Source organism: Dermacentor andersoni, chromosome 3 (assembly GCF_023375885.2).
Source record: "Dermacentor andersoni chromosome 3, qqDerAnde1_hic_scaffold, whole genome shotgun sequence".
Classification (NCBI taxonomy): Eukaryota; Metazoa; Arthropoda; class Arachnida; order Ixodida; family Ixodidae; genus Dermacentor; species Dermacentor andersoni.
In genome coordinates, this window is record NC_092816.1 from 31526821 (window position 1) to 31539253 (window position 12433).

Consider the following 12433-nt stretch of genomic DNA (forward strand, 5'->3'; position numbering starts at 1 on the left):
GCTTTTATCGCATGGCGCAGCCTGTTTATGAGCAGTCCGCCACGTGCTTCAAAGCGAGAGCGTGGCAAAATCCTTAAGCTGCGAAGGATTGCATTGTCTCCAGGGGAAGAGGAGGTGCAATGACAGGAAGAGGAAACGTCGCACGCACTTTTTTTAAAGCTTGCCCTGAGCACACGTCTCTTCAATGATACGTATGCACTTGAGTAACAAAGATTTTACATGAGGCGCAGCACACTGAGTAACACTAAAGTTGGAACCGCAGATAATGACAAGAAAGTGTTTCGAGGTTACAGCGGTTTTGCTTTTTCAGTGACTTAGCTGTTGTCAATTTCACCTGTTTTGAGACCTTATCTGTATAGACTGAAAGCAACTCTTGCATCCTTCAGCATCGGAAGACTTGCAACGGAAGGTTGGAGGACCGGCGTGCGATACATTTTTGCAAACCCAATTTTCATTGAACTTGTAGGAAAATTCGGAAAATAGCAAAACAATCCCAAATTCGTAAGCTTTACGAAGTATTCGGCAGAGCTGGCAGGTATGCAGATACAGGCACTGTGAATGGTTCGGTTCTACAACTGAACTACAACCACAACAGAAGTTAAACCACCATTAAGTTTGTGGCAAATCAACATAAGAATATATAACTAGTAATCTTTAACAGTTAGGCCACATGACAACATCAGTTTTGTTATGGCAAGTAAAACCCCATAATTTAATTTTTTAAGCAGGTTCTTTTCGTTACTTTGTAACCTTTCGTTACTCTGCATGTACAAGTTTCGTATGCTGTAAAAGAACGCCGCAATGAAAAAGTGCAATTTTGGACTGGCTAAACTGTGCACCAGTACACTTTAAGGTGCGCCATGCCCAATTATGGTGAAATTCACGCATTATCCAATAATTTCATGGTGAGCGGCCAACTGCAGCGTACTACTGCCCTCCAGCAACGGATGCACGAAGTTGCATGCAAGCACCGAGCTTGCTTCCCACTTCTTTCTCCAACTGGCGCCAGGTAAAGTACGGCTGGGTTCACGCAGACAAACTGCTGAGAAAACGGGTTTGTGATAGAGCTTTTTTTTCTTTTTCGGTGACGGAAATCTTCGCTTGTGAAAGGCGCTGGCACGCCTAGAGTATAAGGCACAGCCCTTCGCAGTAGTGGAACCGAGTTTTATGGGAGGGCCGTCAGCGTGTTTCTCTTCTAAGGAATCAAAAGAAAGAAACTGAATTGAGCTTTACGGAAACAAATGTGGTCAAACTTGCTCTTGGTGTGTAGTTAAGACGTATCATGTCTGTGTCACTGGCGAAATTGTTAAATGTCAAATGAAGGCAATTTATAGGGTGCCCTCGAAAAGAAGCCTTGAATGCCACAAAGAACATTTGACAGCTGGCCCGGCGACAACATCTACAACGATGGGACAGCGACGGCCACTTAGGGTAGCCAACCATTCCGAATTGTATGGGACAGTCCCGACGTTAGAGTAGATGTTCCGAGTCCCGACTTGACCCTTTCGGGACGGCAGATGTCCCGTCTTTTCTTTTTTTTTTCTGCTAAATAACAGAATTGCATTTTATGGTACCTTACAATTCGTTTGCACATTCTTCTCATTCGTTCTGCAAATCAACATGGGTTGATAATGGCTATTTTATTATGAGAAGGCCTTTTCTATCTTTGACAGCAAGAGGGACCGAGGGGGAAAGGTTCAGTTCATGCATGTGGCCAAGAAACTTGCATTGGGCAACCGAGGAGCACACGCACATACAGTATCACTCGCTCCTAAACGGATCACAGCAATAAAATTGCAACGCCCTGCCAAGTTCAGCGGAGCGGTGTAGCTGTTACAGCACGCTAGGCAGATACCTGGAGATAAAAATATATTTTGCGTGATTTCACGCCATGTTTCAGCTGCAATCAAAACAAGGATGCTAACTAAGTTTCCCTTTATAGGAGTAGACTAAACTGTACGACAGGAGCATAATGCTTACACTTAGACGTATACTTGCAGAACAGGCATGCTGCAAGTATAAGGCGGCGAAAAGCACTAGACAATAAGCTTGATCCTGTTTTTGAGGGGGAAGCACTGGTAGGGTAAATATGATGATCAATGAATGCGTGAAACCTTCGCGTAGCCGGCAGGGCCATCAGTAAATTTAAATCTACAATTAACTAGCAGCTGTTGCCTTCGCTGTGGCCGCAACTGCGTGGGATGCCCACTCGTGACTGTTGTCGTTAGGCATTTATGAGCTTTTAACGTGTGCGCTCTGTCATCGCCATGACGTTATTATTCTGGAACTGTTAACATTTCAGACCTAACAGCACACACCGTTCCGCCAGTCCTTCAATCGCGAAGTCTATTACAGGCCCCGTGAGACTTTCATCTTCCACAAAATTACTATGCCTCGTGAAGTGGTGCAAGTAGCTCATAATTAATGTAGATGTACTACGGTTGATAAACGGCAGGCAATACAACACCCATGAATTTGCAAAAAAGGGGGGGAAATGAGGCCTGTAGCAAATGCATTGAGAAGTTTGCATCATCAGTATTAACTCATAATACGGACAGAGAGGAATGAAGACGGTGTAACGCGTGCAATGCAGTTAACGAGTCGTTTGAATTGACGGAATGGACATCATGAATGCACTTAGTTCACATGTCCAGCTGTGGTATTACAGTGAAAACGATTAACGGTATCAAACGTCTGTTCTCATGGTCCCTCACCCTTTCCCTTTTTCCCATATCTGCTTTTCCTCTGTGCATTGTTGTCGGCTATAGCCCGCTCGCATAGGTCAATCTTTATGCCTTACTTCGATATAATTATCGCTCTGTTGGTCTCTCCCTTAAAACATACTGAGTCTATGTATCAAAACAGTGGAATGGACCATGAGGGACGTGGCAGTGAAAGGCTGCTAACTAATTTTACCCCTTGGGATTTTTTTTCATATGCACCCAAAGCAAAGAACAAGCGTTTATGCAAACCACCCCCATTGGTACGCGGCCGCATCGGCCGTGAATCCAACCCGCCACCTCGTGTCCAGCAGCATAACGCCATAAACATCGATCCGCCATGACCCTTCGTGACGGTCTTCAGTGCACCATAGCGCTGTACAGCGTAGGATCCTGTCTCCCAAATTCCCATTAGTACATTCACACAAAAGCTCGATGCTCTATCCACCTGCCGCGATGCGCTTTCTCAAGGATTCGCCCTCCCTTTCAGCAACAGGCAGTTACCCCATCTGGAGGCGGCTGACTTTCATTCCGTTGACGTCCGCGTTCCCATACCTGGGATGCAGCCATTGCCGTCGACCTCTAAGGACGCCCGCCCTGTCAAGCAACGCGGCTGAAACCTACTCACGGTGGGCTTGCCCTTCGCTACGCGATAAACCAACGCCGTTGTTCGTTTCTTTAAGCGGCCCGCTCAATGGCCGTTTCTGCCGCTGGCGGCAAGGAAGGGCGATCCCGTTCGGCTCCTTACCCCGAAGCCATTGTAACCACCGCGCCACGCTGTCGATTGTGGAGCCCCCAGCTAACGACCGAGAGGCCCGTGAAAGAACTTCCGGTTCGGGTTTATGTTTCCGTCCACAATGTGTGTCAGCGCGCCGCGCGCGCTTCTCGAACGATGCGCGCTCGCTGTTTTGAGCGCCAAGAGAACGCCACGACGATTCATTCAGGCAGCGAAGAGAGCGCGCGTGTACATTGAGAGGAGCCGGTGCTGCCGAGGTGGCCCCACGTCAAAAGTGGCGGGGAAAAAGCGTTCCTGGTATGACCTCTCGTTCTCCTTGGTTAGGAACTTTGCGTTTACATGGCTTGTAGTAGCGTGGCGCGAAGCGATATGTCATGCCTTGTTGTTCTAAGTAATGACCAAGTCGGTCAATTTGGCACACAGGAAACACTCGTTCGCAAGAAATATCAGGCGACGTTTCGTATCATTAGTGGGGAAGCGGGATTCTAAAACAAAAGTATGAAATAAGGAAGGAAATGGCAGGAGAAGGGGTGCCCAAGCACAGGTATCATGAAAACATATGTGTCATGATAAATCAGATATGGCTCGTGATAATTTTATCCGCGGCTTTCTAAACGCTCTCCGGCGTGCATCGTCCCGATTTGCTACTGCGATGCAGCACAGAGTTGACACGCTCGGCAACATGACACTGTCTTGACAAGTCTTGACAGGAATTGTGCGATCAGTTGCTAACTTCACTTTTACTGTAACGTTCGCCGGTGCTATTGTCGGATTTGAGCCAAAATCAATAACGTGAAACTGGTATTTCTCACTGCGCCGCTTGTGTGCACGATTTGAGGAGTTCGTGGTCAGTGATAAACACCGGCTGCGTTTTGAGCTTAGCGGGCCGCTGGCAGAGCCAGGGCGCGACTGCGTTTGAGAGAAGACTCTCGCCCACAGGGGTTCGACGGGATTTTCGTGGCGCGGGCTGCTTTCCCAGAGCGATGCAACCCTAAAGAGCCGAGTGTCAGGCCGGGGAAACGCCTGTGCCCATTTGGGATAACCGGTGGGTAACCGGCGGCCGCGGGGTTTCGAACCCACGACCTCCCGCAGCCGAGGCGGGCACTCTACCATGAGGCCCCGGCTGCGGTGGCCTCATAGATTTGATCGAGACGCCGTTGAGGTCACGCTGGCGCTGGAAGCTGAGTAGTGCGACAAGGACAAGGACGGGTGTAAACAAATGTCCTTTTTATGTCCTTTCTTTTTGTCATTTTAGAGCTACTCAGTTTCCCAGTGCGACAGACCGACTAGCCCGCCTTGGTGATGCCGATGGGAAGATCAGCATGACCTGAACGCTCGGTTTCATTCATGAGGGCTGGCCTACGAGACCAACAGGAACCAAGTCCTTACTTTTAGAGTCTGTCCCCTCCCCTTTTCCAACACAACTATTCTTTCTTTTCGTTTATTCATATTAAGGTCGTCACATGACAGGCTATAAGCGCACTCAGCAGGATAGGCGTCCAAAAGTCGGTCCGTGCCTCTGAACAGGCTTTGAATGTGCCACTGCAACGCGCGTTGTCATCTAATTGTAACGAACACACTTCATCTCCTCTCTTCTGATGCTTCGCTATAAAACGCGGGTAAGATTACGCGCGCGCGCGCGCGCTCAACTTCGCACCGGGAACGCGCGCGACCTTTTGATATCGGGGTGTGCAGGTGCGCACACCTGTTCCGTTGAGGAAAGCACGAGGCTTGTGGAAGATAGACGGTGGGGTTGAACGGTGGGGTTGAATGAAGCTCGGCGCGCGCCAGCGGGCTTTGTCGCACAGAGGTGAACGGGCCGGATTAATGGCGAGCCCTGTGTGTGTGTGCAGGCTCCATTCAGTTCACGACGCGCTTTGCGTGTACTACGCGCGGGACCGTAGTCGTGGAGCGCGTGTACCATTCGCGAAGACCGGATGTAGGAGTGCCGCGCGCGGATCTGTAAGCAGCCACGACAGTTCGGAGACGCGGAGTTCCTTCGCCCTGGAGTGCTTGAACTCCTAGGTTGAACGCGACCTGAAAACGCGCCCGCGTTCGTTGAGGGCACTGCTCTGCCATGGCGCGTAAGGCATCTCGGAAGAGCTGCCAGGTGCGGAGTCGGCGTTTGACGCGGTCAGGTGGTGTTCTTCCGGTCTCATTCCGTTGAGAGTCAAGTCTTTCGTTCCACCGGCGTCGTTGTTCTTTGCGGTTGTGACATTCGTTGCCGTGCCACCTTGGCCTTCCGGTGTAACTGACAACCCACACAGAAGGGTAACCGAAGGCAGCGCTTCCTTGTTAGTTACAAATGCAAAACGCCAACGTGCAACGAAGCCAAGGAAATCACGGAGAAAATTATGCCAGAAGGAGAGAGAATTTGTTTGAAGGAAGCCAGGAAGGTAGGCCTGAGTTATACTCTGCTTAAAAGTACTCGAAGGGGAAAGAGACGTTCTCTGTTATGCGAAAGGCGCAAAAATCATGAACAATTGTTTTAGTTGAAATGCGGTGAATGTTTCACGTCGAATGCGGGAGAAAATGCCACAAGTAATATGTTTACTGTGGTGAACAACACTGACGACAGCACAAGAAAGTAAGATGGAATACATGGGCTCTAGGGGTCCATGCATAAACGCTCAGTTTTCCAAGAATTTCGTGCAACCCTCATGGTCGTAATACTGGTGCTGACTTTCAACTGCATCTATTTGTGTTTGGTAGGAATTAGTATGGTGAAATGAAGCGATATACCTACGTCATAGTCAATAGAATCGTGTTCTTTCCCACGAACATCTGCGATATTGTCAATGGTCACCTCAGAGCAAGTAACAAATGATGTCCTTTCCCCTCGCGTTTGAACAAAGATATCGCTCGTAGACCTGCAGCGTGAAGGAAGCATTAGCGGAGACCTGAATGTAAAATTCTTTCACTTAGTAGGTACTCTCAAACCTCTAGTGTATCAGGTCTTGCCTAGACACAAAAGAACATTAAATCTAGACAACGTGAACGCTGTAGAACAGCATTTGACAGGACAGTTGAGAAAATGGGTGACATATTTGACTATTTTACCTATACAGCCCCGCCATTTGACATAGTTGTCGGATTGCTCCTGTTTCGCAGTCGTGTACGGCCGATGAAGTGGGTGGTGACTTCAGTTCCAGTTCCGTTTATCCGAAGTTTATAAAAGAATTCAGTTTTAATAGAAGTTTGTTGAAACAGAAGTTTAACCGATTTTGGCTACGCGGGTGGCCAATGAAAGTTGGTATGTCCTCGTGCCGTTTATATAGCATTACTGTTTAAGCAAGTTTCGTTCATCCATGCCCACTCATTGTAAGCTAAACTTCGAAACACTGAGGAAAAAAGAAGTGAAAGTGGACGAAAACACGTTACCGCGGATGGGTACCGAACCCACGTCTTCTGCATTGCCCGTGCGATGATCTACCAATTGAGCTGGCCAAGGCTGTTCCCCCGTCACGATGGCTTCATTGTCAGTTTCACCATGGCTTCACTGTCATGATGCGCTTTGTTCAGCATGGGATGTCCACACATGTGCTTTCTCTTGCAATTGCAATGGCCGAATGGAGCATGTTAAAAAGCCTTATCCCGCTCCTTTTCCAACAACTACCTGCGCTTTCAAATCTGCAAAATTAAACATATCAGAAATCATATTGCGCTAAGAGAGAGGAAAGTTGACTATGATTATACAAGCTCACTCTATACGGAGCTCGTTACATCACAGTCTAAGGGTGCTTCAGCACTAGTCACTAAATAAACTTGTAGTGGTGTTATTCCTCCTGCAGCTTGTTTAAGTGTATGGTGTGGGGAGGGGGAGAGGTAAGTTGCGCATGCGCTGGCATTATTTCCTTGTACATTGACTGTCATTCAGACAACATGCTCTTTCATTAGTCGTTTGAGGAATCCTAATGGTAAACTTTCAATCCACCTGATAAAATAATGCTGTAAAATTACCTTTCCCCGTATTCGAAATTTCCCTGCTATGTCCACAACTTTGATCATTCCTTGTACACAATCATTCTAAACTCGTTGTGATCCCTGTCAAGCATTTTTCTCATGATTATATTGCGCTTAGTGTTACACTGACGGAACTAAAGGACGAACATAAGGGAAAGTAAACGCGGACGTACGTGGCGCCACTTCCTAGCTCCAGTCAGAGTTTTATAACGATTACTATATATATTCCTTGCGAATGCACAGAGCACAAAACTTAACAATGTCCTCAAGCAACACACCAAATTCAGGCTGGGCAGCCGGAATAGCATTCCAGGACTACCATGGTACAGGCGGTAGCACTACTATGCTCACCCTATGCTGGCCTAGCACAAGTGCACGTGGAAGCGCCAATTAACTTGACTAAGACACTCCACTCGAGGACAGGCACTCCTCACAGAATTGGACTTGGCGATTCCAGATCTACCCGACGGGCCACCCGCAAGTCCCCCATGGGCCACCCTAGACCAAGCAATATGGATTCTTGGAGCAGAGAGTCGAACCGAACCTGAACCTGAACTGCAATTTCGGACGGAACTGAACACGAACCATAAATGATATTTTTTGGATCGTGCTTGAACCCGAACCGAACCTGAAGCAAAAAATAATAATAATAATTATAGTGGCTAGCGGTCCGGCACGAAACGGTTCAAACATATAAGGCGATAACGGGTGCTCAATAATTGGCATGATTCTTCGAATAAGCACTTCTGCAATCGGGGCACCCTACTAGCAGGTTTCTACGACTCACGAGTTGCACTGTATGCGAAGGCGGGGAGAGACGATTGGTACGCGCTGGTAACTACTGTCCCCTTGGCAGAGACTCTTGCACTTCTGAAGTCGACAATGCCAATTGTGTTCCGTGGCCGAGAAGTTGTTTCAGGGCCTCCACAGCACTAACATTTCTGGTAATGCTCCAAATTCGGCTGTTAGGTCAGCTTGTTGCTAAAATCAGATAAACTGAATAAAAACGGAGAGCGGGAAACGCCATGTCCTCGAGGAAGGCTATCAACGACTTCAGCTGCGCACGCGACTTATTGTAACAATAGCAGTGCAGTCGCTAATGAATGCCGTGACCTTCTCAGTGAGCGCTAAGCGTGGATGTAAACGGCACCCGAAATCATCTTTTGTTACGTAACCTAATTCAACGCTCGTTCGGTGCTTAGCCAAGCAGAGTGCAACGCCCTTCGAGTTGCAGAAATTATTCGTGGGGCACAATGTTCGTGTGTTTGACTTCGTTGTCCGCCCTTAACGAGTGCAAGACTACGCGCACGTGCAGATGCGCAAGAAATATCGACATAAGGTCCAGCACAAATCGTCCTTGCTCATCGGTCAAATGCATCAATGTCCTCCCCGGCTTCTAGAGAAGCAGCAAACTAAGCGAACATTTGAAATTCTGGTTCCTTTCTTAGCTACGGACTAGAACGGTTGATTTCTTAGCTAGGGACTAGAAGTCTAGAGTTGTAATTTATACAATGCAATGTGAATCCGCGCTCACTTTGGCACGATAGGTCACTTGCCACTTAGTTCGCTCAAAACCACTGATGTAGTAAAAACCTGAAGCAAAGCTAAAATTAACTGACTCTTCTGCTATCGAACTTCTGCTTCTGCTTCTGCTATATGAAGATATGCAGACCGTACACTGACGCAGGCATACTCACTAATTACCTCTGCTTTTAATATGAAAATGAAAATTCCCCTGTATCCGTGCAATTTATTTGTGAATTTCTGCCTCCTCTTGACGAAACTTGCGCATCTGCAATGCGGAGAGACATAGAGGGAGAAAATGACAAATGAAAGGCAGGGAGGTTAACCAGGACTGATCCCGGTTGGTTACCCTGCACTGGAGGAAGGGCAAAAGGGGAGGGAAAGATTAAGAGAAGAAGAGAAAGTCCGCAGTGGATATCGCCGACGTAGTAATCACCGACGTAGTAACAGTTTTCTGCTCTATATCACTGACGATCACTCATTCCGGTAGCCTTCAGAAATCGCAGCAGCGCTTTAATGGTCTTTTTCAGCTTCGATATGCGAGGCCATAGTCCCAAGGTCTTGTTCCAGGTGAATGGTTTTCTGGCCAACTGATTTAGAGCTGTGCAGAGGTGACGTGTTTCATTTTCAAAAGATGGGCAGTAGCACAGTAGGTGTTCCTCCCTTCGCGGAAGCACGAGTAATGCAGATCGTTATATGCCACTACACGGCATATCACCACGGGGCAGGATACATAGGCTGCTCCAAATTGGTTTGCGGACCGTTATATTTTTTTTTATTTCTCCGTACCGGTACTGAACCGGAACGAAGTCGAAGTGCATTGAACCCGAACAAAGCCGGTATTTCTTCTTTTTTTTTTTTCGTTTGGTCAGCTTGGCTCGGAGTTGTTGGTGCAGTATTATGAAAATTCCTTACGTATAAACACATAAACAGACAAAACAAAGGCCACACAGAACACCTAGCCATTCACAAAACTTTATTTTCAGTGACCCGTAAATTTTCACAGCGCATTTACCACCACTTGGTATGTCCAAACCACTTTCTCGTGAAAGTTATCGGCTTGTGTGAAATAGGCATAAATGCAGTGCTCACACACCCAAAAGTTAATCCCAATATTGTTTCTTGACAATGTGAGCTTGTCACTGCTTCTGCCGACAAAGGTACACTGAAAAAAAAGTGATCCACAGACAACGGCAAGCTATGCGCATTAATAACATTGCCACAACATTCTCTTGGCATTGCTCTCTTGTTGTTGTTGTTGCATCGTTCTCCTATACGCATTCTCTTCGCCTTCCATGGGCGCCGACTTCGCAAGCCGCTACGCGCATCTGTCGGGGCGTGTTACGGCGGCGAGAAAAGGCTTCGTTCATTCATTAGGAGCGCCACGAGATCCAGCCTGTGCGTACGCGGCGCTAGCTGCAGGAGTACGGCGGGGCCGCGTCAAGGCGCCACGGCTTGGCACCCTTCCCATTCACCCGCTGAGGAACAACGCACTCTCCGGGAGGTGTGGGGATGAGAGGAGTGAGTGCGCGCCCCGCAACCGTGAGCCGGCGGGTGCCCTCATCCCACCACCGACCCCTTTGGGAACGTATTGTGGTCGCACGGGCCGGGTCGTATACCTGGCGTGGTTCCCATAGCATTCATTGCAGGCATGTCTCGCATAGCTGCTACGCCGTGCGCGTTCCTTCGAGCAACTCGCGCGCTTGTATATTGACGATCGACCTGCTGTATCGTTTTTTTTTTTCCTTATCTGCGTACGAGCTTTCAAGGCCACTTACAGCGCCCGACAGATTGGCCATTACTTGTAAAAAAGATGACGAAGAAGATGAACGGGGAACGCACCGTTACAGGTCGGCCGCTTGGGAGCCGATGCTTGCGCAGACAAGGAATGATTTTAAAAGGTTAACGGGGAGCTGAGAAATCTTATCCAGAATCCGTTCATCAGGCGACCTCTAGAGCACCCTCTATTTTCGCAAATTCAGGTACAGCAAGTTAAGCAGATTTCCAAGAGGGCTAAACTATTGACTGCTTTGTTTAGGATGAGCGGAGGCAAATCACTCGACCCGCCGTGGTTGCTCAGTGGCTATGGTGTTGGCCTGCTGAGCACGCGGTCGCGGGATCGAATCATGGCCAAGGCGGCCGCATTTCGATGGAGGCGAAATGCGAAAACACCCGTGTACTTAGATTTAGGTGCACGTTAAAGAACCCCAGGTGGTCGAAATTTCCGGAGTCCTCCACTACGGCGTGCCTCATAATCATAAAGCGGTTTTGGCACGTAAAACACCACAATTTAATTAAGCGGATCACTCGAGGCCTAATCAGTAGATCAGGAGACGTTGTGAGACGAAAGAAATTTGAAAGAAATGAGAAGGGCAAGGCATTTAATCACAACAAGAATCTAGTTTGTTACCCTACACTGGGAGGATGGGAAGTGAGCGATAGAAAGAAGAAAGTGCAGAAAGAAATAACAAGAGCAGACACATAATTCCAGCCTACTACGATCACCGCACCTTATTACAGCCATGGAAAGAAATATGGTAGAGAATTACGCAGCATAACTGAAGCCGAGTCGGCCTAACACGTGATCATGTCACGGTTAGTTTTAGTGCATTCCATGCACCCGGTGCGATCGGTTAATTTGAAAGCTTGGGGCATTCCACGCGGGTAATGTGTTGTCTAGTTCAAGCACGCGAATTTTGCCAGCAGCATGTGATTTTGACAATGGTGCTGATTTCTATGTTCTTCCTTCAAGACCTGACCAAGCATCGTCATCAGCGTGTTCACTACGTATGAGTCGCCACAGTGAATTGGAAGTCACTGAAATGTGACGCGGTGCCCTTTATTGGCTATGGTAAGTACGAACATTCTGATCTCGAACACAAGTTGTCCGTGTAGTCCGTGTCTCACGATTGGTGGTAAAGAGTGAAGGACTGCGTTCGAGTCGCTGAATATAAACACGAATATTTTCTGAGGTTGTTATTGGCTGACGATATGAAGAGCTACACGAAGAGCTCTGCAAGTTCCGCAGCCACCGAAATCGCCGAATGCGCGTCTTGAAACTGACGATGATGGCTCTCGCGGGAAAAACAAAGGCTCCGGTGGAACATTGGAGAGCTGCTGGGCGATCATTATAAATATGGATATGTTATGCGTGCCTCTCATGCAAAAGGAACAGATATAGTTGCTTAAAATCAGGAGACGGCAGCTGAGATTTTTTTCATATTCCTGGTATATCCTAAAGTGCATTACCGGCATAACCAGACGCAAACGAGGAATTGACAGTTCAATTGCGGGAGTGAAGCTTGATGGAAGAGTGGTGCAATTATCAGAGATCGCTGTCAAAAATAATGTTTGAGGAATTTTTGAAGGTATAGCGAGGCAGGGTGGGGAAAACGGGCTCGAGTGAGGTGTCTAATGTCTACTCTTTTTAGCGCTCTTTAGCACTTGTACGCTAACTTTTATTTTGTATTGGATGGTCTCGGGGCAATTG